The 23,338-nt window shown below is 36.8% G+C and overlaps 14 non-coding genes across 14 annotated transcripts; all 14 read right to left on the bottom strand.

Moving 5' to 3' along the window:
• Positions 1 to 1,395: 1,395 nt before the first annotated feature.
• On the bottom strand, positions 1,396 to 1,490 carry Trnam-cau (transfer RNA methionine (anticodon CAU)). Its single transcript has 2 exons — positions 1,454 to 1,490; positions 1,396 to 1,431 (listed from the first exon to the last, which is right to left on the bottom strand). It is a non-coding gene; the product is annotated as a tRNA-Met (tRNA).
• A 1,514-nt stretch (positions 1,491 to 3,004) lies between these two features.
• Positions 3,005 to 3,100, bottom strand: Trnam-cau (transfer RNA methionine (anticodon CAU)). Its single transcript has 2 exons — positions 3,064 to 3,100; positions 3,005 to 3,040 (listed from the first exon to the last, which is right to left on the bottom strand). It is a non-coding gene; the product is annotated as a tRNA-Met (tRNA).
• Positions 3,101 to 5,493: 2,393 nt separating this feature from the next.
• On the bottom strand, positions 5,494 to 5,588 carry Trnam-cau (transfer RNA methionine (anticodon CAU)). The gene is made up of 2 exons: positions 5,552 to 5,588; positions 5,494 to 5,529 (listed from the first exon to the last, which is right to left on the bottom strand). It is a non-coding gene; the product is annotated as a tRNA-Met (tRNA).
• A 1,203-nt stretch (positions 5,589 to 6,791) lies between these two features.
• Positions 6,792 to 6,886, bottom strand: Trnam-cau (transfer RNA methionine (anticodon CAU)). Its single transcript has 2 exons — positions 6,850 to 6,886; positions 6,792 to 6,827 (listed from the first exon to the last, which is right to left on the bottom strand). It is a non-coding gene; the product is annotated as a tRNA-Met (tRNA).
• A 2,404-nt stretch (positions 6,887 to 9,290) lies between these two features.
• On the bottom strand, positions 9,291 to 9,385 carry Trnam-cau (transfer RNA methionine (anticodon CAU)). Its single transcript has 2 exons — positions 9,349 to 9,385; positions 9,291 to 9,326 (listed from the first exon to the last, which is right to left on the bottom strand). It is a non-coding gene; the product is annotated as a tRNA-Met (tRNA).
• A 1,203-nt stretch (positions 9,386 to 10,588) lies between these two features.
• Trnam-cau (transfer RNA methionine (anticodon CAU)) lies at positions 10,589 to 10,683 on the bottom strand. The gene is made up of 2 exons: positions 10,647 to 10,683; positions 10,589 to 10,624 (listed from the first exon to the last, which is right to left on the bottom strand). It is a non-coding gene; the product is annotated as a tRNA-Met (tRNA).
• Positions 10,684 to 12,137: 1,454 nt separating this feature from the next.
• Positions 12,138 to 12,232, bottom strand: Trnam-cau (transfer RNA methionine (anticodon CAU)). The gene is made up of 2 exons: positions 12,196 to 12,232; positions 12,138 to 12,173 (listed from the first exon to the last, which is right to left on the bottom strand). It is a non-coding gene; the product is annotated as a tRNA-Met (tRNA).
• An 843-nt stretch (positions 12,233 to 13,075) lies between these two features.
• On the bottom strand, positions 13,076 to 13,170 carry Trnam-cau (transfer RNA methionine (anticodon CAU)). The gene is made up of 2 exons: positions 13,134 to 13,170; positions 13,076 to 13,111 (listed from the first exon to the last, which is right to left on the bottom strand). It is a non-coding gene; the product is annotated as a tRNA-Met (tRNA).
• Positions 13,171 to 14,590: 1,420 nt separating this feature from the next.
• Positions 14,591 to 14,685, bottom strand: Trnam-cau (transfer RNA methionine (anticodon CAU)). The gene is made up of 2 exons: positions 14,649 to 14,685; positions 14,591 to 14,626 (listed from the first exon to the last, which is right to left on the bottom strand). It is a non-coding gene; the product is annotated as a tRNA-Met (tRNA).
• A 1,516-nt stretch (positions 14,686 to 16,201) lies between these two features.
• Trnam-cau (transfer RNA methionine (anticodon CAU)) lies at positions 16,202 to 16,297 on the bottom strand. The gene is made up of 2 exons: positions 16,261 to 16,297; positions 16,202 to 16,237 (listed from the first exon to the last, which is right to left on the bottom strand). It is a non-coding gene; the product is annotated as a tRNA-Met (tRNA).
• A 2,427-nt stretch (positions 16,298 to 18,724) lies between these two features.
• Trnam-cau (transfer RNA methionine (anticodon CAU)) lies at positions 18,725 to 18,819 on the bottom strand. The gene is made up of 2 exons: positions 18,783 to 18,819; positions 18,725 to 18,760 (listed from the first exon to the last, which is right to left on the bottom strand). It is a non-coding gene; the product is annotated as a tRNA-Met (tRNA).
• Positions 18,820 to 20,022: 1,203 nt separating this feature from the next.
• Positions 20,023 to 20,117, bottom strand: Trnam-cau (transfer RNA methionine (anticodon CAU)). The gene is made up of 2 exons: positions 20,081 to 20,117; positions 20,023 to 20,058 (listed from the first exon to the last, which is right to left on the bottom strand). It is a non-coding gene; the product is annotated as a tRNA-Met (tRNA).
• A 1,456-nt stretch (positions 20,118 to 21,573) lies between these two features.
• On the bottom strand, positions 21,574 to 21,668 carry Trnam-cau (transfer RNA methionine (anticodon CAU)). The gene is made up of 2 exons: positions 21,632 to 21,668; positions 21,574 to 21,609 (listed from the first exon to the last, which is right to left on the bottom strand). It is a non-coding gene; the product is annotated as a tRNA-Met (tRNA).
• Positions 21,669 to 22,511: 843 nt separating this feature from the next.
• Trnam-cau (transfer RNA methionine (anticodon CAU)) lies at positions 22,512 to 22,606 on the bottom strand. The gene is made up of 2 exons: positions 22,570 to 22,606; positions 22,512 to 22,547 (listed from the first exon to the last, which is right to left on the bottom strand). It is a non-coding gene; the product is annotated as a tRNA-Met (tRNA).
• Between the last annotated feature and the right edge of the window lie 732 nt (positions 22,607 to 23,338).

Here is a 23,338-nt window from a genome sequence, read left to right as displayed (position 1 = left end):
ACAAGCTGCATTTAGATTTGTCTATGTATGACTTTCGTACTAATTTATTTTGTCATTTAATTTCTCTATTGAAATTTACTCTGCTGTAATTTAACTTTTAATGTCTACCTTCTTTTCTTTCTTTTATAATATTACTTGCGAGGAAATTACAATGTTATTATCATAATCTACATTATTTTAATATCTCCTTTGCATGTCTTTTAATTGCTTTTAATTACCTACCCTATTTTATCTTACCCTATTACAAATAAAACACAAAATATATTCATGTCATTTCAAGGGAGATAACCTTTCTTCCTACATTCACCATAAGTATATTCAGAATTATATAATTTTACTCTGATACTCATAACCCATAATACTCTTATTACGTGATTTCTTATTCTGTCGATCAATTAATGACATATAAACATCTTTAATACAAGAAATTACCGCAACGTATTCTGTATGCAGAGTTCCAGCCAAACCACAGCAATAATAAATATATTATAATTGAATAAGTGAAATGGAGGACGGTACTTAACAGAAATCGAGTTGCATACACATAATTCTCCCTAACTTCATATAGGAGTGGCTGTGTGGTAAGTAGCTTGCTTACCGACCACATGGTTCCAGGTTCAGTTCCACTGCGTGGCACCTTGGGCAAGTGTCTTTTACTATAGCCTCGGGACGACCAAACCCTTGTGAGTGGATTTGGTAGACGGAAACTGAAAGAGGCCCGTCGTATATATACATATATATATATATATATGTGTGTGTGTGTGTCTTTGTCCTCCCAACATCGCTTGACAACCGATGTTGGTGTGTTTAGGTCCCCGTAACTTAACGGTTCGGCAAAGAGACCGATAGAATAAGTACTAGGCTTACAAGGAATAAGTCCTGGGGTCGATTTGCTCGACTAAAGGCAGTGCTCCAGTATGCCCGCAGTCAAATGACTGAAACAAGTAAAAGAGTTTAGTTTTAAAATAGTTTTATATATATATATATATATATATATATATATATATATACGATGACATTGTAACTAGTTATCTTCTCATTTAATCTATATAGTCTTCGGATTATATAGCACGCTCTTGAAGAGTTTAGCCGAACAAATTGATCCTACTACTTAACTTTTAAGCTCCATACTTAGTTTGTCGGTTCTTTTGTCAAACAATTACGGTCATCAAGCCTGTGGGAGCACAAACAATCACACACACACACACACACAGAGTCAGAGAGTATTTTGTAATCATCTTTTTCTAAGAAGGGTGCCGGTAATTGACAATTTCTCCCAGTCTTTCATGTATATCGTCGGGGAGTTTCTAGTAAATATCACCACCTCTATTTATAAAATGAACTCTCTATAGCATAAGAAAATAAAGTTATCCAAAATAAAAATTTAAAATGACGTGCCCCAGGTGAGGATCGAACTCACGACCTTCAGATTCCTCCACATATTTGGTTTGATTATGAGACTGACGCGCTGCCTACTGCGCTACCGAGGCATTCGCTAGCCAGACTTTAGATTTGTGTCTGTATAACTTCAGGCTACTTTGTTTTGTCATTTAATTTCTCTTTTGAAATTTACTCTGCTTTCATTTAACTTTTGATGCCTACCTTTTTTTCCTTTCTTTTATATTACTTGCGAGAGAATTTCTGCCATTAACATAATACACTTTATTTCAATATTTCCTTGCACGTCTTTTAATTGTTTTCAGTTGACTATTTCTATAGCTATTCATTGTTATCTACCCTTATTACAAGTAAACTACTAAATATATTTGTGGCATTTCGGTGCAAGGGAGACAAACTTTCTTCACCATAAGCATACTTTTAATGCTTTTATTATATGATTTTTTTTTTTTTTCGTGTTTCAATTAATTGTGTATTAACATCTTTAATACAAGAAATTACTACAACAATAATTGTATAAGTTAAATCTCAGGCAGTACTTAATGACAGAAATCGAGTTCCGTCCCCATAATACTCCTTAACCCATAATTCTATTAACTGGAATTTTTTTATGAAACTTTGATTTCTAACATAAAACAGCCTTAGAAACACGCTGGAATGATCAAAATAACATTTCAAAATAACATTTTAAATAGAAATAAACGAGATATTGGGTGAAAAATTAGCAAACCTCATTTGAATATCAGAGAAATATACCTAGTAGATATAGCAAAAAGGTTAGATATGTGTAAATATTGACAGATAATTACGAAATTTGTAATTTTTAAGTGATCTCATATGAGATCACTGGTAGGTAATGGGTTAACATACATACATATATATATATATATATATATATATATCATAGAGTATCTTGTAACAGTCCCCTATACGAACGCCTTAGGAAGTTGACTATTTCTTCTAATAGTTCATATAAATAGCTGGGAGATTTCTGGTAAATATCACTCCTCCCGTGTAAAACTTTGTGTGACGTCAGAAGATAAATATACTGAAACAAAAATTTTAAAAAAACGTGCCACGAGTAAGGATCGAACTCACGAATTTGAGTTTTCTCAACATAAACTGCTTGTTTATGAGACTGACGAACTGCCTACTGCGCTACCGAGGGAACTGAAAGCTGTTATCTAAATTTCTCTATATAACTACGATGACATTCAAACTAATTACCTTCTCATTTAATTTATATATTGTTCGGACTGCAGCCATACTGGAGCACCGTTTTGAAGAGTATAGCCGATCAATTTGATTCTACTACTTAACTTTTAAGCTTGGTACCTATTTAGTCGGTTCTTTTGTCAAACAACTACGTTACAGAAGACTTAAACAAATCAGCGCCGGTCCTCAAGCCTGTGGGAGTACAATCACAATCACACACGCACAGACAAAGAGTTTTATGTACACGTTCTTCTCTAAAACCAGTACAGGTAATTGACAATTCCTCCCAGTCTTTCATATATATGGTCGGGGAATTTCTGGTAAATATCTCCATTTATAAAACGAAATCTCTATGGCATAAGAAAATAAGTTATTCAAAATAAAAATGATGTGCCCCAGGTGAGGATCGAACTCACGACCTTCAGATTCCTCCACATTGTTTACTTTGATTATGAGACTGACGCGCTGCCTACTGCGCTACCGAGGCATTCGATAAGCAGTATTTAGATTTGTCTATGTATGACCGTCGTACTACTTTGTTTTGTCATTTAATTTCTCTATTGAAATTTACTCTGCTGTCATTTAACTTTTAATGTCTACCTTTTTATTTCTTTTATGATGTTACTTGCGAGGAAATTACAATGTTATTATCATAATCCACATTATTTTAATATCTCCTTTGCATGTCTTTTAATTGCTTTTAATTACCTGTCCTATTTTATATATATTTGAGAGTATCTTGTGCCCGACCTCCTCTAAAGATTCTATAGGGATCTGACTATTTCTTCTAGTAGTTCATATAAATGGTGGTGGTATTTCTAACAAGTATCATCACCACCCCGCAACCATGCGTAACTCTGTGCGGTGTCAGTAGACGGAAAAAAAAAGAAAGATTTTAAATGATGTGTCCCAAGTGAGGATCGAACTCATGACCTTTAGTTTCATCAAAATAACTGGATTGCTTATGTGACTGAAGTAGTACCTATTGCGATACCGAGGGAACTAGAAAGTAGCACTTAAATTTGTCTATATAAGTACTATTACTTTCGGATTAATTACTTCGTCATTTAGTTTGTTTCTTAGAACACACTCCACTTACGATCTCTACCTCTTTTTCCTTATATAGCATTACTTACGAGAAAATTACTATGTCATTATCATGATAGATTTCATTTCAATACTTCCTTTGCGTGTCTTTTAATTATTTTTAATTACCTCTTTCTATAGCTATTCAATTGTCGTCTACTCTATTACAAGTAAACACTAAATATAGTTGTGTCATTGCAGTGCAATGGAGATAAACTTTCTTCCTACGTACATAAGTCTATTCTTATTTCGTCTTTCAATTAAGTATATTATTTTATTCTTTTATATGTTTCAGTCATTTGACTTCAGCCATGCTGGAGCACCAACTTTGGTCGGAAAAAAGTGACCCCAGGACTTAATCTTTGTAAGCCTAGTACTCGTTCTATCGGTGTCTTTTGCCGAACCGTTAAGTTATGGGGACGTAAACACACTAACATCGGCTGTCAAGCGATGGTGGAGGGGACAAACACAGACGCACAAACATATATATATATATATATATATATATATATACGATGTGTTTCTTTCAGTTTACATCTACCAAATCCACTCACAAGGCTTTGGTCGGCCAGAGAATATAGCAGAAGATACTTGCCCAAGGTGTCACGCAATGGGACTGAGCCATGTGGTTGGGAAGCAAGTTTCTTACCACACAGCCATGCATGAACTTTTCAGCACCGCCTCGTATATACGAGCACAGTCCTCCCGTAAGCTTATAGGGACTTCACTTAAGGACTTCTAGTAGTTCATATAAATGGTCGGGATATTTCTGATAAATATCACCACTACTACATATAACTCTGAGCGATGTCAAAAGATGAAGATATTTGATTAAAAATATATAAAAAAAACATGTGCCCCAGTTGAGGATCGAACTCACGACCTTCAGATTCCTCGATTTGCTTAGTTGGATTATGAGACTGACGCGCTGCCTACGGCGCTACCAAGGCAACTGAAAGCTGTTATCTAAATTTCTCTTTATAAGTACGATGACATTCAAACTAATTACCTTCTCATTTAATTTATATATTTTTCGGACTGCAGCCATACTGGAGCACCGTTTTGAAGAGTTTAGCCGATCAATTTGATCCTAATACTTAACTTTTAAGCTTGGTACCTATTTTGTCGGTTCTTTTGTCAAATAACTACGTGACAGAAGACTTAAACAAATCAGCGCCGGTCATCAAGCCTGTGGGAGTACAATCACAATCACGCACGCACAGAGCCAAAGAGTATTTTGTAACCGTTCTTCTCTAAGAAGTGTAAAGGCAAATGACAATTTCTCCCACTCTTTCATATATATGGTCGGGCAATTTCTGTTAAATATCTCCACATCTATTTATAAAACGAACTCTCTATGGCATAAGAAAATACCGTACTGTTGGCACTTCGTCGCTTACGACGTCGAGGGTTCCAGTTAATCCAATCAGCGGAACAGCCTGCTCGTGAAATTAACGTGGCTGAGCACTCTACAGACACGTGTACCCTTAACGTAGTTCTCGGGGATATTCAGCGTGACACGGTGTGACAAGGCTGGTCCTTTGAATTACAGGCACAACAGAAACAGGAAGTAAGAGTGAGAGAAAGTTGTGGTGAAAGAGTACAGCAGGGTTCCCCACCATCCCCTGCCGGAGCCTCGTGGAGCTTTGGGTGCTTTCGCTTAATAAGCACTCACAATGCCCGGTCTGGGAATCGAAACCGCGATCCTATGACTACGAGTCCGCTGCCCTAACCACTGGGCCATTGCGCCTCCACAAGCATAAGAAAATAAAGTTATTGAGAATAAAAATGGTGTGCCCCAGGTGAGGATCGAACTCACGACCTTCAGATTCCTCAGCATGTTTAGTTTGATTATGAGACTGACGCGCTGCCTACTGCGCTACCGATGCATCCGATAACCAGCTTTTAAATTTGTCTATGTATGACTTTCGTACTAATTTATTTTGTCATTTAATTTCTCTATTGAAATTTACTCTGCTGTAATTTAACTTTTAATGTCTACCTTCTTTTCTTTCTTTTATAATATTACTTGCGAGGAAATTACAATGTTATTATCATAATCTACATTATTTTAATATCTCCTTTGCATGTCTTTTAATTGCTTTTAATTACCTACCCTATTTTATCTACCCTGTTACAAATAAAACACTAAATATATTTGTGTCATTTCAAGGGAGATAACCTTTCTTCCTACATTCACCATAAGTATATTCAGAATTATATAATTTTACTCTGATACTCATAACCCATAATACTCTTATTACGTGATTTCTTATTCTGTCGATCAATTAATGACATATAAACATCTTTAATACAAGAAATTACCGCAATGTATTCTGTATGCACAGTTCCAGCCAAACCACAGCAATAATAAATATATTATAATTGAATAAGTGAAATGGAGGACGGTACTTAACAGAAATCGAGTTGCATACGCATAATTCTCCCTAACTTCATATATATATATAGGAGTGGCTGTGTGGTAAGTAGCTTGCTTACCGACCACATGGTTCCAGGTTCAGTCCCACTGCGTGGCACCTTGGGCAAGTGTATTTTACTATAGCCTCGGGACGACCAAACCCTTGTGAGTGGATTTGGTAGACGGAAACTGCTTGATTATGAGACTGACGAACTGCCTACTGCGCTACCGAGGGAACTGAAAGCTGTTATCTAAATTTCTCTATATAACTACGATGACATTCAAACTAATTACCTTCTCATTTAATTTATATATTGTTCGGACTGCAGCCATACTGGAGCACCGTTTTGAAGAGTATAGCCGATCAATTTGATTCTACTACTTAACTTTTAAGCTTGGTACCTATTTAGTCGGTTCTTTTGTCAAACAACTACGTTACAGAAGACTTAAACAAATCAGCGCCGGTCCTCAAGCCTGTGGGAGTACAATCACAATCACACACGCACAGACAAAGAGTATTATGTACACGTTCTTCTCTAAAACCAGTACAGGTAATTGACAATTCCTCCCAGTCTTTCATATATATGGTTGGGGAATTTCTGGTAAATATCTCCATTTATAAAACGAAATCTCTATGGCATAAGAAAATAAGTTATTCAAAATAAAAATGATGTGCCCCAGGTGAGGATCGAACTCACGACCTTCAGATTACTCGACATGTTTAGTTTGATTATGAGACTGACGCGCTGCCTACTGCGCTACCGAGGCATTCGATAAAAAGCATTTAGATTTGTCTATGTATGACCGTCGTACTACTTTGTTTTGTCATTTAATTTCTCTATTGAAATTTACTCTGCTGTCATTTAACTTTTAATGTCTACCTTTTTATTTCTTTTATAATGTTACTTGCGATGAAATTACAATGTTATTATCATAATCCACATTATTTTAATATCTCCTTTGCATGTCTTTTAATTGCTTTTAATTACCTGTCCTATTTTATATATATTTGAGAGTATCTTGTGCCCGACCTCCTCTAAGGATTCTATAGGGATCTGACTATTTCTTCTAGTAGTTCATATAAATGGTGGTGGTATTTCTAACAAGTATCATCACCACCCCGCAACCATGCGTAACTCTGTGCGGTGTCAGTAGACGGAAAAAAGAAGAAAAATTTTAAATGATGTGTCCCAAGTGAGGATCGAACTCATGACCTTTAGTTTCATCAAAATAACTGGATTGCTTATGTGACTGAAGTAGTACCTATTGCGATACCGAGGGAACTAGAAAGTAGCACTTAAATTTGTCTATATAAGTACTATTACTTTCGGATTAATTACTTCGTCATTTAGTTTGTTTCTTAGAACACACTCCACTTACGATCTCTACCTCTTTTTCCTTATACAGCATTACTTACGAGAAAATTACTATGTCATTATCTTGATAGATTTCATTTCAATACTTCCTTTGCGTGTCTTTTAATTACTTTTAATTACCTCTTTCTATAGCTATTCAATTGTCGTCTACTCTATTACAAGTAAACACTAAATATAGTTGTGTCATTGCAGTGCAATGGAGATAAACTTTCTTCCTACGTACATAAGTCTATTCTTATTTCGTCTTTCAATTAAGTATATTATTTTATTCTTTTATATGTTTCAGTCATTTGACTTCAGCCATGCTGGAGCACCAACTTTGGTCGGAAAAAAGTGACCCCAGGACTTAATCTTTGTAAGCCTAGTACTCGTTCTATCGGTGTCTTTTGCCGAACCGTTAAGTTATGGGGACGTAAACACACTAACATCGGCTGTCAAGCGATGGTGGAGGGGACAAACACAGACGCACAAACATATATATATATATATATATATATATATATATATATATATATACGATGTGTTTCTTTCAGTTTACATCTACCAAATCCACTCACAAGGCTTTGGTCGGCCAGAGAATATAGCAGAAGATACTTGCCCAAGGTGTCACGCAATGGGACTGAGCCATGTGGTTGGGAAGCAAGTTTCTTACCACACAGCCATGCATGAACTTTTCAGCACCGCCTCGTATATACGAGCACAGTCCTCCCGTAAGCTTATAGGGACTTCACTTAAGGACTTCTAGTAGTTCATATAAATGGTCGGGATATTTCTGATAAATATCACCACTACTACATATAACTCTGAGCGATGTCAAAAGATGAAGATATTTGATTAAAAATATATAAAAAAACATGTGCCCCAGTTGAGGATCGAACTCACGACCTTCAGATTCCTCGATTTGCTTAGTTGGATTATGAGACTGACGCGCTGCCTACGGCGCTACCAAGGCAACTGAAAGCTGTTATCTAAATTTCTCTTTATAAGTACGATGACATTCAAACTAATTACTTTCTCATTTAATTTATATATTTTTCGGACTGCAGCCATACTGGAGCACCGTTTTGAAGAGTTTAGCCGATCAATTTGATCCTAATACTTAACTTTTAAGCTTGGTACCTATTTTGTCGGTTCTTTTGTCAAATAACTACGTGACAGAAGACTTAAACAAATCAGCGCCGGTCATCAAGCCTGTGGGAGTACAATCACAATCACGCACGCACAGAGCCAAAGAGTATTTTGTAACCGTTCTTCTCTAAGAAGTGTAAAGGCAAATGACAATTTCTCCCACTCTTTCATATATATGGTCGGGCAATTTCTGTTAAATATCTCCACATCTATTTATAAAACGAACTCTCTATGGCATAAGAAAATACCGTACTGTTGGCACTTCGTCGCTTACGACGTCGAGGGTTCCAGTTAATCCAATCAGCGGAACAGCCTGCTCGTGAAATTAACGTGGCTGAGCACTCTACAGACACGTGTACCCTTAACGTAGTTCTCGGGGATATTCAGCGTGACACGGTGTGACAAGGCTGGTCCTTTGAATTACAGGCACAACAGAAACAGGAAGTAAGAGTGAGAGAAAGTTGTGGTGAAAGAGTACAGCAGGGTTCCCCACCATCCCCTGCCGGAGCCTCGTGGAGCTTTGGGTGCTTTCGCTTAATAAGCACTCACAATGCCCGGTCTGGGAATCGAAACCGCGATCCTATGACTACGAGTCCGCTGCCCTAACCACTGGGCCATTGCGCCTCCACAAGCATAAGAAAATAAAGTTATTGAGAATAAAAATGGAGTGCCCCAGGTGAGGATCGAACTCACGTCCTTCAGATTCCTCAGCATGTTTAGTTTGATTATGAGACTGACGCGCTGCCTACTGCGCTACCGAGGCATCCGATAACCAGCTTTTAAATTTGTCTATGTATGACTTTCGTACTAATTTATTTTGTCATTTAATTTCTCTATTGAAATTTACTCTGCTGTAATTTAACTTTTAATGTCTACCTTCTTTTCTTTCTTTTATAATATTACTTGCGAGGAAATTACAATGTTATTATCATAATCTACATTATTTTAATATCTCCTTTGCATGTCTTTTAATTGCTTTTAATTACCTACCCTATTTTATCTACCCTGTTACAAATAAAACACTAAATATATTTGTGTCATTTCAAGGGAGATAACCTTTCTTCCTACATTCACCATAAGTATATTCAGAATTATATAATTTTACTCTGATACTCATAACCCATAATACTCTTATTACGTGATTTCTTATTCTGTCGATCAATTAATGACATATAAACATCTTTAATACAAGAAATTACCGCAATGTATTCTGTATGCACAGTTCCAGCCAAACCACAGCAATAATAAATATATTATAATTGAATAAGTGAAATGGAGGACGGTACTTAACAGAAATCGAGTTGCATACGCATAATTCTCCCTAACTTCATATATATATATAGGAGTGGCTGTGTGGTAAGTAGCTTGCTTACCGACCACATGGTTCCAGGTTCAGTCCCACTGCGTGGCACCTTGGGCAAGTGTATTTTACTATAGCCTCGGGACGACCAAAGCCTTGTGAGTGGATTTGGTAGACGGAAACTGCTTGATTATGAGACTGACGAACTGCCTACTGCGCTACCGAGGGAACTGAAAGCTGTTATCTAAATTTCTCTATATAACTACGATGACATTCAAACTAATTACCTTCTCATTTAATTTATATATTGTTCGGACTGCAGCCATACTGGAGCACCGTTTTGAAGAGTATAGCCGATCAATTTGATTCTACTACTTAACTTTTAAGCTTGGTACCTATTTAGTCGGTTCTTTTGTCAAACAACTACGTTACAGAAGACTTAAACAAATCAGCGCCGGTCCTCAAGCCTGTGGGAGTACAATCACAATCACACACGCACAGACAAAGAGTATTATGTACACGTTCTTCTCTAAAACCAGTACAGGTAATTGACAATTCCTCCCAGTCTTTCATATATATGGTCGGGGAATTTCTGGTAAATATCTCCATTTATAAAACGAAATCTCTATGGCATAAGAAAATAAGTTATTCAAAATAAAAATGATGTGCCCCAGGTGAGGATCGAACTCACGACCTTCAGATTACTCGACATGTTTAGTTTGATTATGAGACTGACGCGCTGCCTACTGCGCTACCGAGGCATTCGATAAACAGCATTTAGATTTGTCTATGTATGACCGTCGTACTACTTTGTTTTGTCATTTAATTTCTCTATTGAAATTTACTCTGCTGTCATTTAACTTTTAATGTCTACCTTTTTATTTCTTTTATAATGTTACTTGCGATGAAATTACAATGTTATTATCATAATCCACATTATTTTAATATCTCCTTTGCATGTCTTTTAATTGCTTTTAATTACCTGTCCTATTTTATATATATTTGAGAGTATCTTGTGCCCGACCTCCTCTAAGGATTCTATAGGGATCTGACTATTTCTTCTAGTAGTTCATATAAATGGTGGTGGTATTTCTAACAAGTATCATCACCACCCCGCAACCATGCGTAACTCTGTGCGGTGTCAGTAGACGGAAAAAAGAAGAAAAATTTTAAATGATGTGTCCCAAGTGAGGATCGAACTCATGACCTTTAGTTTCATCAAAATAACTGGATTGCTTATGTGACTGAAGTAGTACCTATTGCGATACCGAGGGAACTAGAAAGTAGCACTTAAATTTGTCTATATAAGTACTATTACTTTCGGATTAATTACTTCGTCATTTAGTTTGTTTCTTAGAACACACTCCACTTACGATCTCTACCTCTTTTTCCTTATACAGCATTACTTACGAGAAAATTACTATGTCATTATCTTGATAGATTTCATTTCAATACTTCCTTTGCGTGTCTTTTAATTACTTTTAATTACCTCTTTCTATAGCTATTCAATTGTCGTCTACTCTATTACAAGTAAACACTAAATATAGTTGTGTCATTGCAGTGCAATGGAGATAAACTTTCTTCCTACGTACATAAGTCTATTCTTATTTCGTCTTTCAATTAAGTATATTATTTTATTCTTTTATATGTTTCAGTCATTTGACTTCAGCCATGCTGGAGCACCAACTTTGGTCGGAAAAAAGTGACCCCAGGACTTAATCTTTGTAAGCCTAGTACTCGTTCTATCGGTGTCTTTTGCCGAACCGTTAAGTTATGGGGACGTAAACACACTAACATCGGCTGTCAAGCGATGGTGGAGGGGACAAACACAGACGCACAAACATATATATATATATATATATATATATATACGATGTGTTTCTTTCAGTTTACATCTACCAAATCCACTCACAAGGCTTTGGCCGGCCAGAGACTATAGCAGAAGATACTTGCCCAAGGTGTCACGCAATGGGACTGAGCCATGTGGTTGGGAAGCAAGTTTCTTACCACACAGCCATGCATGAACTTTTCAGCACTGCCTCGTATATATGAGCACAGTCCTCCCGTAAGCGTATAGGGACTTCACTTAAGGACTTCTAGTAGTTCATATAAATGGTCGGGATATTTCTGATAAATATCACCACTACTATATATAACTCTGAGCGATGTCAAAAGATGAAGATATTTGATTAAAAATATATAAAAAAGAAACACGTGCCCCAGGTGAGGATCGAACTCACGACCTTCAGATTCCTCGACTTGCTTAGTTTGATTATGAGACTGACGCGCTGCCTACTGCGCTACCGAGGCAACTGAAAGCTGTTATCTAAATTTCTCTTTATAAGTACGATGACATTCAAACTAATTACCTTCTCATTTAATTTATATATTTTTCGGACTGCAGTCATACTGGAGCACCGTTTTGAAGAGTTTAGCCGATCAATTTGATCCTAATACTTAACTTTTAAGCTTGGTACCTATTTTGTCGGTTCTTTTGTCAAATAACTACGTGACAGAAGACTTAAACAAATCAGCGCCGGTCATCAAGCCTGTGGGAGTACAATCACAATCACGCACGCACAGAGCCAAAGAGTATTTTGTAACCGTTCTTCTCTAAGAAGTGTAAAGGCAAATGACAATTTCTCCCACTCTTTCATATATATGGTCGGGCAATTTCTGTTAAATATCTCCACATCTATTTATAAAACGAACACTCAATGGCATAAGAAAATACCGTACTGTTGGCACTTCGTCGCTTACGACGTCGAGGGTTCCAGTTAATCCAATCAGCGGAACAGCCTGCTCGTGAAATTAACGTGGCTGAGCACTCTACAGACACGTGTACCCTTAACGTAGTTCTCGGGGATATTCAGCGTGACACGGTGTGACAAGGCTGGTCCTTTGAATTACAGGCACAACAGAAACAGGAAGTAAGAGTGAGAGAAAGTTGTGGTGAAAGAGTACAGCAGGGTTCCCCACCATCCCCTGCCGGAGCTTCTTGGAGCTTTGGGTGTTTTCGCTCAATAAACACTCACAATGCCCGGTATGGGAATCGAAACCGCGATCCTATGACAGCGAGTCCGCTGCCCTAACCACTGGGCCATTGCGCCTCCACAAGCATAAGAAAATAAAGTTATTGAGAATAAAAATATGTGCCCCAGGTGAGGATCGAACTCACGACCTTCAGATTCCGCAACATGTTTAGTTTGATTATGAGACTGACGCGCTGCCTACTGCGCTACCGAGGCACTCGACAAGCTGCATTTAGATTTGTCTATGTATGACTTTCGTACTAATTTATTTTGTCATTTAATTTCTCTATTGAAATTTACTCTGCTGTAATTTAACTTTTAATGTCTACCTTCTTTTCTTTCTTTTATAATATTACTTGCGAGGAAATTACAATGTTATTATCATAATCTACATTATTTTAATATCTCCTTTGCATGTCTTTTAATTGCTTTTAATTTCCTACCCTATTTTATCTTACCCTATTACAAATAAAACACAAAATATATTCATGTCATTTCAAGGGAGATAACCTTTCTTCCTACATTCACCATAAGTATATTCAGAATTATATAATTTTACTCTGATACTCATAACCCATAATACTCTTATTACGTGATTTCTTATTCTGTCGATCAATTAATGACATATAAACATCTTTAATACAAGAAATTACCGCAACGTATTCTGTATGCAGAGTTCCAGCCAAACCACAGCAATAATAAATATATTATAATTGAATAAGTGAAATGGAGGACGGTACTTAACAGAAATCGAGTTGCATACACATAATTCTCCCTAACTTCATATAGGAGTGGCTGTGTGGTAAGTAGCTTGCTTACCGACCACATGGTTCCAGGTTCAGTTCCACTGCGTGGCACCTTGGGCAAGTGTCTTTTACTATAGCCTCGGGACGACCAAACCCTTGTGAGTGGATTTGGTAGACGGAAACTGAAAGAGGCCCGTCGTATATATACATATATATATATATATATGTGTGTGTGTGTGTCTTTGTCCTCCCAACATCGCTTGACAACCGATGTTGGTGTGTTTAGGTCCCCGTAACTTAACGGTTCGGCAAAGAGACCGATAGAATAAGTACTAGGCTTACAAGGAATAAGTCCTGGGGTCGATTTGCTCGACTAAAGGCAGTGCTCCAGTATGCCCGCAGTCAAATGACTGAAACAAGTAAAAGAGTTTAGTTTTAAAATAGTTTTATATATATATATATATATATATATATATATATATATATATATATATATATATATATACGATGACATTGTAACTAGTTATCTTCTCATTTAATCTATATAGTCTTCGGATTATATAGCACGCTCTTGAAGAGTTTAGCCGAACAAATTGATCCTACTACTTAACTTTTAAGCTCCATACTTAGTTTGTCGGTTCTTTTGTCAAACAATTACGGTCATCAAGCCTGTGGGAGCACAAACAATCACACACACACACACACACAGAGTCAGAGAGTATTTTGTAATCATCTTTTTCTAAGAAGGGTGCCGGTAATTGACAATTTCTCCCAGTCTTTCATGTATATCGTCGGGGAGTTTCTAGTAAATATCACCACCTCTATTTATAAAATGAACTCTCTATAGCATAAGAAAATAAAGTTATCCAAAATAAAAATTTAAAATGACGTGCCCCAGGTGAGGATCGAACTCACGACCTTCAGATTCCTCCACATATTTGGTTTGATTATGAGACTGACGCGCTGCCTACTGCGCTACCGAGGCATTCGCTAGCCAGACTTTAGATTTGTGTCTGTATAACTTCAGGCTACTTTGTTTTGTCATTTAATTTCTCTTTTGAAATTTACTCTGCTTTCATTTAACTTTTGATGCCTACCTTTTTTTCCTTTCTTTTATATTACTTGCGAGAGAATTTCTGCCATTAACATAATACACTTTATTTCAATATTTCCTTGCACGTCTTTTAATTGTTTTCAGTTGACTATTTCTATAGCTATTCATTGTTATCTACCCTTATTACAAGTAAACTACTAAATATATTTGTGGCATTTCGGTGCAAGGGAGACAAACTTTCTTCACCATAAGCATACTTTTAATGCTTTTATTATATGATTTTTTTTTTTTTTCGTGTTTCAATTAATTGTGTATTAACATCTTTAATACAAGAAATTACTACAACAATAATTGTATAAGTTAAATCTCAGGCAGTACTTAATGACAGAAATCGAGTTCCGTCCCCATAATACTCCTTAACCCATAATTCTATTAACTGGAATTTTTTTATGAAACTTTGATTTCTAACATAAAACAGCCTTAGAAACACGCTGGAATGATCAAAATAACATTTCAAAATAACATTTTAAATAGAAATAAACGAGATATTGGGTGAAAAATTAGCAAACCTCATTTGAATATCAGAGAAATATACCTAGTAGATATAGCAAAAAGGTTAGATATGTGTAAATATTGACAGATAATTACGAAATTTGTAATTTTTAAGTGATCTCATATGAGATCACTGGTAGGTAATGGGTTAACATACATACATATATATATATATATATATATATATATATCATAGAGTATCTTGTAACAGTCCCCTATACGAACGCCTTAGGAAGTTGACTATTTCTTCTAATAGTTCATATAAATAGCTGGGAGATTTCTGGTAAATATCACTCCTCCCGTGTAAAACTTTGTGTGACGTCAGAAGATAAATATACTGAAACAAAAATTTTAAAAAAACGTGCCACGAGTAAGGATCGAACTCACGAATTTGAGTTTTCTCAACATAAACTGCTTGTTTATGAGACTGACGAACTGCCTACTGCGCTACCGAGGGAACTGAAAGCTGTTATCTAAATTTCTCTATATAACTACGATGACATTCAAACTAATTACCTTCTCATTTAATTTATATATTGTTCGGACTGCAGCCATACTGGAGCACCGTTTTGAAGAGTATAGCCGATCAATTTGATTCTACTACTTAACTTTTAAGCTTGGTACCTATTTAGTCGGTTCTTTTGTCAAACAACTACGTTACAGAAGACTTAAACAAATCAGCGCCGGTCCTCAAGCCTGTGGGAGTACAATCACAATCACACACGCACAGACAAAGAGTATTATGTACACGTTCTTCTCTAAAACCAGTACAGGTAATTGACAATTCCTCCCAGTCTTTCATATATATGGTCGGGGAATTTCTGGTAAATATCTCCATTTATAAAACGAAATCTCTATGGCATAAGAAAATAAGTTATTCAAAATAAAAATGATGTGCCCCAGGTGAGGATCGAACTCACGACCTTCAGATTCCTCCACATTGTTTACTTTGATTATGAGACTGACGCGCTGCCTACTGCGCTACCGAGGCATTCGATAAGCAGTATTTAGATTTGTCTATGTATGACCGTCGTACTACTTTGTTTTGTCATTTAATTTCTCTATTGAAATTTACTCTGCTGTCATTTAACTTTTAATGTCTACCTTTTTATTTCTTTTATAATGTTACTTGCGAGGAAATTACAATGTTATTATCATAATCCACATTATTTTAATATCTCCTTTGCATGTCTTTTAATTGCTTTTAATTACCTGTCCTATTTTATATATATTTGAGAGTATCTTGTGCCCGACCTCCTCTAAAGATTCTATAGGGATCTGACTATTTCTTCTAGTAGTTCATATAAATGGTGGTGGTATTTCTAACAAGTATCATCACCACCCCGCAACCATGCGTAACTCTGTGCGGTGTCAGTAGACGGAAAAAAAAAGAAAAATTTTAAATGATGTGTCCCAAGTGAGGATCGAACTCATGACCTTTAGTTTCATCAAAATAACTGGATTGCTTATGTGACTGAAGTAGTACCTATTGCGATACCGAGGGAACTAGAAAGTAGCACTTAAATTTGTCTATATAAGTACTATTACTTTCGGATTAATTACTTCGTCATTTAGTTTGTTTCTTAGAACACACTCCACTTACGATCTCTACCTCTTTTTCCTTATATAGCATTACTTACGAGAAAATTACTATGTCATTATCATGATAGATTTCATTTCAATACTTCCTTTGCGTGTCTTTTAATTATTTTTAATTACCTCTTTCTATAGCTATTCAATTGTCGTCTACTCTATTACAAGTAAACACTAAATATAGTTGTGTCATTGCAGTGCAATGGAGATAAACTTTCTTCCTACGTACATAAGTCTATTCTTATTTCGTCTTTCAATTAAGTATATTATTTTATTCTTTTATATGTTTCAGTCATTTGACTTCAGCCATGCTGGAGCACCAACTTTGGTCGGAAAAAAGTGACCCCAGGACTTAATCTTTGTAAGCCTAGTACTCGTTCTATCGGTGTCTTTTGCCGAACCGTTAAGTTATGGGGACGTAAACACACTAACATCGGCTGTCAAGCGATGGTGGAGGGGACAAACACAGACGCACAAACATATATATATATATATATATATATATATATATATATATATATATATATATATATATATATATATACGATGTGTTTCTTTCAGTTTACATCTACCAAATCCACTCACAAGGCTTTGGTCGGCCAGAGAATATAGCAGAAGATACTTGCCCAAGGTGTCACGCAATGGGACTGAGCCATGTGGTTGGGAAGCAAGTTTCTTACCACACAGCCATGCATGAACTTTTCAGCACCGCCTCGTATATACGAGCACAGTCCTCCCGTAAGCTTATAGGGACTTCACTTAAGGACTTCTAGTAGTTCATATAAATGGTCGGGATATTTCTGATAAATATCACCACTACTACATATAACTCTGAGCGATGTCAAAAGATGAAGATATTTGATTAAAAATATATAAAAAAAACATGTGCCCCAGTTGAGGATCGAACTCACGACCTTCAGATTCCTCGATTTGCTTAGTTGGATTATGAGACTGACGCGCTGCCTACGGCGCTACCAAGGCAACTGAAAGCTGTTATCTAAATTTCTCTTTATAAGTACGATGACATTCAAACTAATTACCTTCTCATTTAATTTATATATTTTTCGGACTGCAGCCATACTGGAGCACCGTTTTGAAGAGTTTAGCCGATCAATTTGATCCTAATACTTAACTTTTAAGCTTGGTACCTATTTTGTCGGTTCTTTTGTCAAATAACTACGTGACAGAAGACTTAAACAAATCAGCGCCGGTCATCAAGCCTGTGGGAGTACAATCACAATCACGCACGCACAGAGCCAAAGAGTATTTTGTAACCGTTCTTCTCTAAGAAGTGTAAAGGCAAATGACAATTTCTCCCACTCTTTCATATATATGGTCGGGCAATTTCTGTTAAATATCTCCACATCTATTTATAAAACGAACTCTCTATGGCATAAGAAAATACCGTACTGTTGGCACTTCGTCGCTTACGACGTCGAGGGTTCCAGTTAATCCAATCAGCGGAACAGCCTGCTCGTGAAATTAACGTGGCTGAGCACTCTACAGACACGTGTACCCTTAACGTAGTTCTCGGGGATATTCAGCGTGACACGGTGTGACAAGGCTGGTCCTTTGAATTACAGGCACAACAGAAACAGGAAGTAAGAGTGAGAGAAAGTTGTGGTGAAAGAGTACAGCAGGGTTCCCCACCATCCCCTGCCGGAGCCTCGTGGAGCTTTGGGTGCTTTCGCTTAATAAGCACTCACAATGCCCGGTCTGGGAATCGAAACCGCGATCCTATGACTACGAGTCCGCTGCCCTAACCACTGGGCCATTGCGCCTCCACAAGCATAAGAAAATAAAGTTATTGAGAATAAAAATGGTGTGCCCCAGGTGAGGATCGAACTCACGACCTTCAGATTCCTCAGCATGTTTAGTTTGATTATGAGACTGACGCGCTGCCTACTTCGCTACCGAGGCATCCGATAACCAGCTTTTAAATTTGTCTATGTATGACTTTCGTACTAATTTATTTTGTCATTTAATTTCTCTATTGAAATTTACTCTGCTGTAATTTAACTTTTAATGTCTACCTTCTTTTCTTTCTTTTATAATATTACTTGCGAGGAAATTACAATGTTATTATCATAATCTACATTATTTTAATATCTCCTTTGCATGTCTTTTAATTGCTTTTAATTACCTACCCTATTTTATCTACCCTGTTACAAATAAAACACTAAATATATTTGTGTCATTTCAAGGGAGATAACCTTTCTTCCTACATTCACCATAAGTATATTCAGAATTATATAATTTTACTCTGATACTCATAACCCATAATACTCTTATTACGTGATTTCTTATTCTGTCGATCAATTAATGACATATAAACATCTTTAATACAAGAAATTACCGCAATGTATTCTGTATGCACAGTTCCAGCCAAACCACAGCAATAATAAATATATTATAATTGAATAAGTGAAATGGAGGACGGTACTTAACAGAAATCGAGTTGCATACGCATAATTCTCCCTAACTTCATATATATATATAGGAGTGGCTGTGTGGTAAGTAGCTTGCTTACCGACCACATGGTTCCAGGTTCAGTCCCACTGCGTGGCACCTTGGGCAAGTGTATTTTACTATAGCCTCGGGACGACCAAAGCCTTGTGAGTGGATTTGGTAGACGGAAACTGCTTGATTATGAGACTGACGAACTGCCTACTGCGCTACCGAGGGAACTGAAAGCTGTTATCTAAATTTCTCTATATAACTACGATGACATTCAAACTAATTACCTTCTCATTTAATTTATATATTGTTCGGACTGCAGCCATACTGGAGCACCGTTTTGAAGAGTATAGCCGATCAATTTGATTCTACTACTTAACTTTTAAGCTTGGTACCTATTTAGTCGGTTCTTTTGTCAAACAACTACGTTACAGAAGACTTAAACAAATCAGCGCCGGTCCTCAAGCCTGTGGGAGTACAATCACAATCACACACGCACAGACAAAGAGTATTATGTACACGTTCTTCTCTAAAACCAGTACAGGTAATTGACAATTCCTCCCAGTCTTTCATATATATGGTCGGGGAATTTCTGGTAAATATCTCCATTTATAAAACGAAATCTCTATGGCATAAGAAAATAAGTTATTCAAAATAAAAATGATGTGCCCCAGGTGAGGATCGAACTCACGACCTTCAGATTACACGACATGTTTAGTTTGATTATGAGACTGACGCGCTGCCTACTGCGCTACCGAGGCATTCGATAAACAGCATTTAGATTTGTCTATGTATGACCGTCGTACTACTTTGTTTTGTCATTTAATTTCTCTATTGAAATTTACTCTGCTGTCATTTAACTTTTAATGTCTACCTTTTTATTTCTTTTATAATGTTACTTGCGATGAAATTACAATGTTATTATCATAATCCACATTATTTTAATATCTCCTTTGCATGTCTTTTAATTGCTTTTAATTACCTGTCCTATTTTATATATATTTGAGAGTATCTTGTGCCCGACCTCCTCTAAGGATTCTATAGGGATCTGACTATTTCTTCTAGTAGTTCATATAAATGGTGGTGGTATTTCTAACAAGTATCATCACCACCCCGCAACCATGCGTAACTCTGTGCGGTGTCAGTAGACGGAAAAAAGAAGAAAAATTTTTAATGATGTGTCCCAAGTGAGGATCGAACTCATGACCTTTAGTTTCATCAAAATAACTGGATTGCTTATGTGACTGAAGTAGTACCTATTGCGATACCGAGGGAACTAGAAAGTAGCACTTAAATTTGTCTATATAAGTACTATTACTTTCGGATTAATTACTTCGTCATTTAGTTTGTTTCTTAGAACACACTCCACTTACGATCTCTACCTCTTTTTCCTTATACAGCATTACTTACGAGAAAATTACTATGTCATTATCTTGATAGATTTCATTTCAATACTTCCTTTGCGTGTCTTTTAATTACTTTTAATTACCTCTTTCTATAGCTATTCAATTGTCGTCTACTCTATTACAAGTAAACACTAAATATAGTTGTGTCATTGCAGTGCAATGGAGATAAACTTTCTTCCTACGTACATAAGTCTATTCTTATTTCGTCTTTCAATTAAGTATATTATTTTATTCTTTTATATGTTTCAGTCATTTGACTTCAGCCATGCTGGAGCACCAACTTTGGTCGGAAAAAAGTGACCCCAGGACTTAATCTTTGTAAGCCTAGTACTCGTTCTATCGGTGTCTTTTGCCGAACCGTTAAGTTATGGGGACGTAAACACACTAACATCGGCTGTCAAGCGATGGTGGAGGGGACAAACACAGACGCACAAACATATATATATATATATATATATATATATATACGATGTGTTTCTTTCAGTTTACATCTACCAAATCCACTCACAAGGCTTTGGTCGGCCAGAGACTATAGCAGAAGATACTTGCCCAAGGTGTCACGCAATGGGACTGAGCCATGTGGTTGGGAAGCAAGTTTCTTACCACACAGCCATGCATGAACTTTTCAGCACTGCCTCGTATATATGAGCACAGTCCTCCCGTAAGCTTATAGGGACTTCACTTAAGGACTTCTAGTAGTTCATATAAATGGTCGGGATATTTCTGATAAATATCACCACTACTATATATAACTCTGAGCGATGTCAAAAGATGAAGATATTTGATTAAAAATATATAAAAAAGAAACACGTGCCCCAGGTGAGGATCGAACTCACGACCTTCAGATTCCTCGATTTGCTTAGTTTGATTATGAGACTGACGCGCTGCCTACTGCGCTACCGAGGCAACTGAAAGCTGTTATCTAAATTTCTCTTTATAAGTACGATGACATTCAAACTAATTACCTTCTCATTTAATTTATATATTTTTCGGACTGCAGTCATACTGGAGCACCGTTTTGAAGAGTTTAGCCGATCAATTTGATCCTAATACTTAACTTTTAAGCTTGGTACCTATTTTGTCGGTTCTTTTGTCAAATAACTACGTGACAGAAGACTTAAACAAATCAGCGCCGGTCATCAAGCCTGTGGGAGTACAATCACAATCACGCACGCACAGAGCCAAAGAGTATTTTGTAACCGTTCTTCTCTAAGAAGTGTAAAGGCAAATGACAATTTCTCCCACTCTTTCATATATATGGTCGGGCAATTTCTGTTAAATATCTCCACATCTATTTATAAAACGAACACTCAATGGCATAAGAAAATACCGTACTGTTGGCACTTCGTCGCTTACGACGTCGAGGGTTCCAGTTAATCCAATCAGCGGAACAGCCTGCTCGTGAAATTAACGTGGCTGAGCACTCTACAGACACGTGTACCCTTAACGTAGTTCTCGGGGATATTCAGCGTGACACGGTGTGACAAGGCTGGTCCTTTGAATTACAGGCACAACAGAAACAGGAAGTAAGAGTGAGAGAAAGTTGTGGTGAAAGAGTACAGCAGGGTTCCCCACCATCCCCTGCCGGAGCTTCTTGGAGCTTTGGGTGTTTTCGCTCAATAAACACTCACAATGCCCGGTATGGGAATCCAAACCGCGATCCTATGACAGCGAGTCCGCTGCCCTAACCACTGGGCCATTGCGCCTCCACAAGCATAAGAAAATAAAGTTATTGAGAATAAAAATATGTGCCCCAGGTGAGGATCGAACTCACGACCTTCAGATTCCGCAACATGTTTAGTTTGATTATGAGACTGACGCGCTGCCTACTGCGCTACCGAGGCACTCGACAAGCTGCATTTAGATTTGTCTATGTATGACTTTCGTACTAATTTATTTTGTCATTTAATTTCTCTATTGAAATTTACTCTGCTGTAATTTAACTTTTAATGTCTACCTTCTTTTCTTTCTTTTATAATATTACTTGCGAGGAAATTACAATGTTATTATCATAATCTACATTATTTTAATATCTCCTTTGCATGTCTTTTAATTGCTTTTAATTACCTACCCTATTTTATCTTACCCTATTACAAATAAAACACAAAATATATTCATGTCATTTCAAGGGAGATAACCTTTCTTCCTACATTCACCATAAGTATATTCAGAATTATATAATTTTACTCTGATACTCATAACCCATAATACTCTTATTACGTGATTTCTTATTCTGTCGATCAATTAATGACATATAAACATCTTTAATACAAGAAATTACCGCAACGTATTCTGTATGCACAGTTCCAGCCAAACCACAGCAATAATAAATATATTATAATTGAATAAGTGAAATGGAGGACGGTACTTAACAGAAATCGAGTTGCATACACATAATTCTCCCTAACTTCATATAGGAGTGGCTGTGTGGTAAGTAGCTTGCTTACCGACCACATGGTTCCAGGTTCAGTTCCACTGCGTGGCACCTTGGGCAAGTGTCTTTTACTATAGCCTCGGGACGACCAAACCCTTGTGAGTGGATTTGGTAGACGGAAACTGAAAGAGGCCCGTCGTAT

Source organism: Octopus bimaculoides, chromosome 11 (assembly GCF_046866305.1).
Source record: "Octopus bimaculoides isolate indiv1 chromosome 11, ASM4686630v1, whole genome shotgun sequence".
In the NCBI taxonomy this organism is placed as follows: Eukaryota; Metazoa; Mollusca; class Cephalopoda; order Octopoda; family Octopodidae; genus Octopus; species Octopus bimaculoides.
Note: the sequence above shows the minus strand (reverse complement) of the source record. Positions and strands in the feature narration are given on the sequence as shown.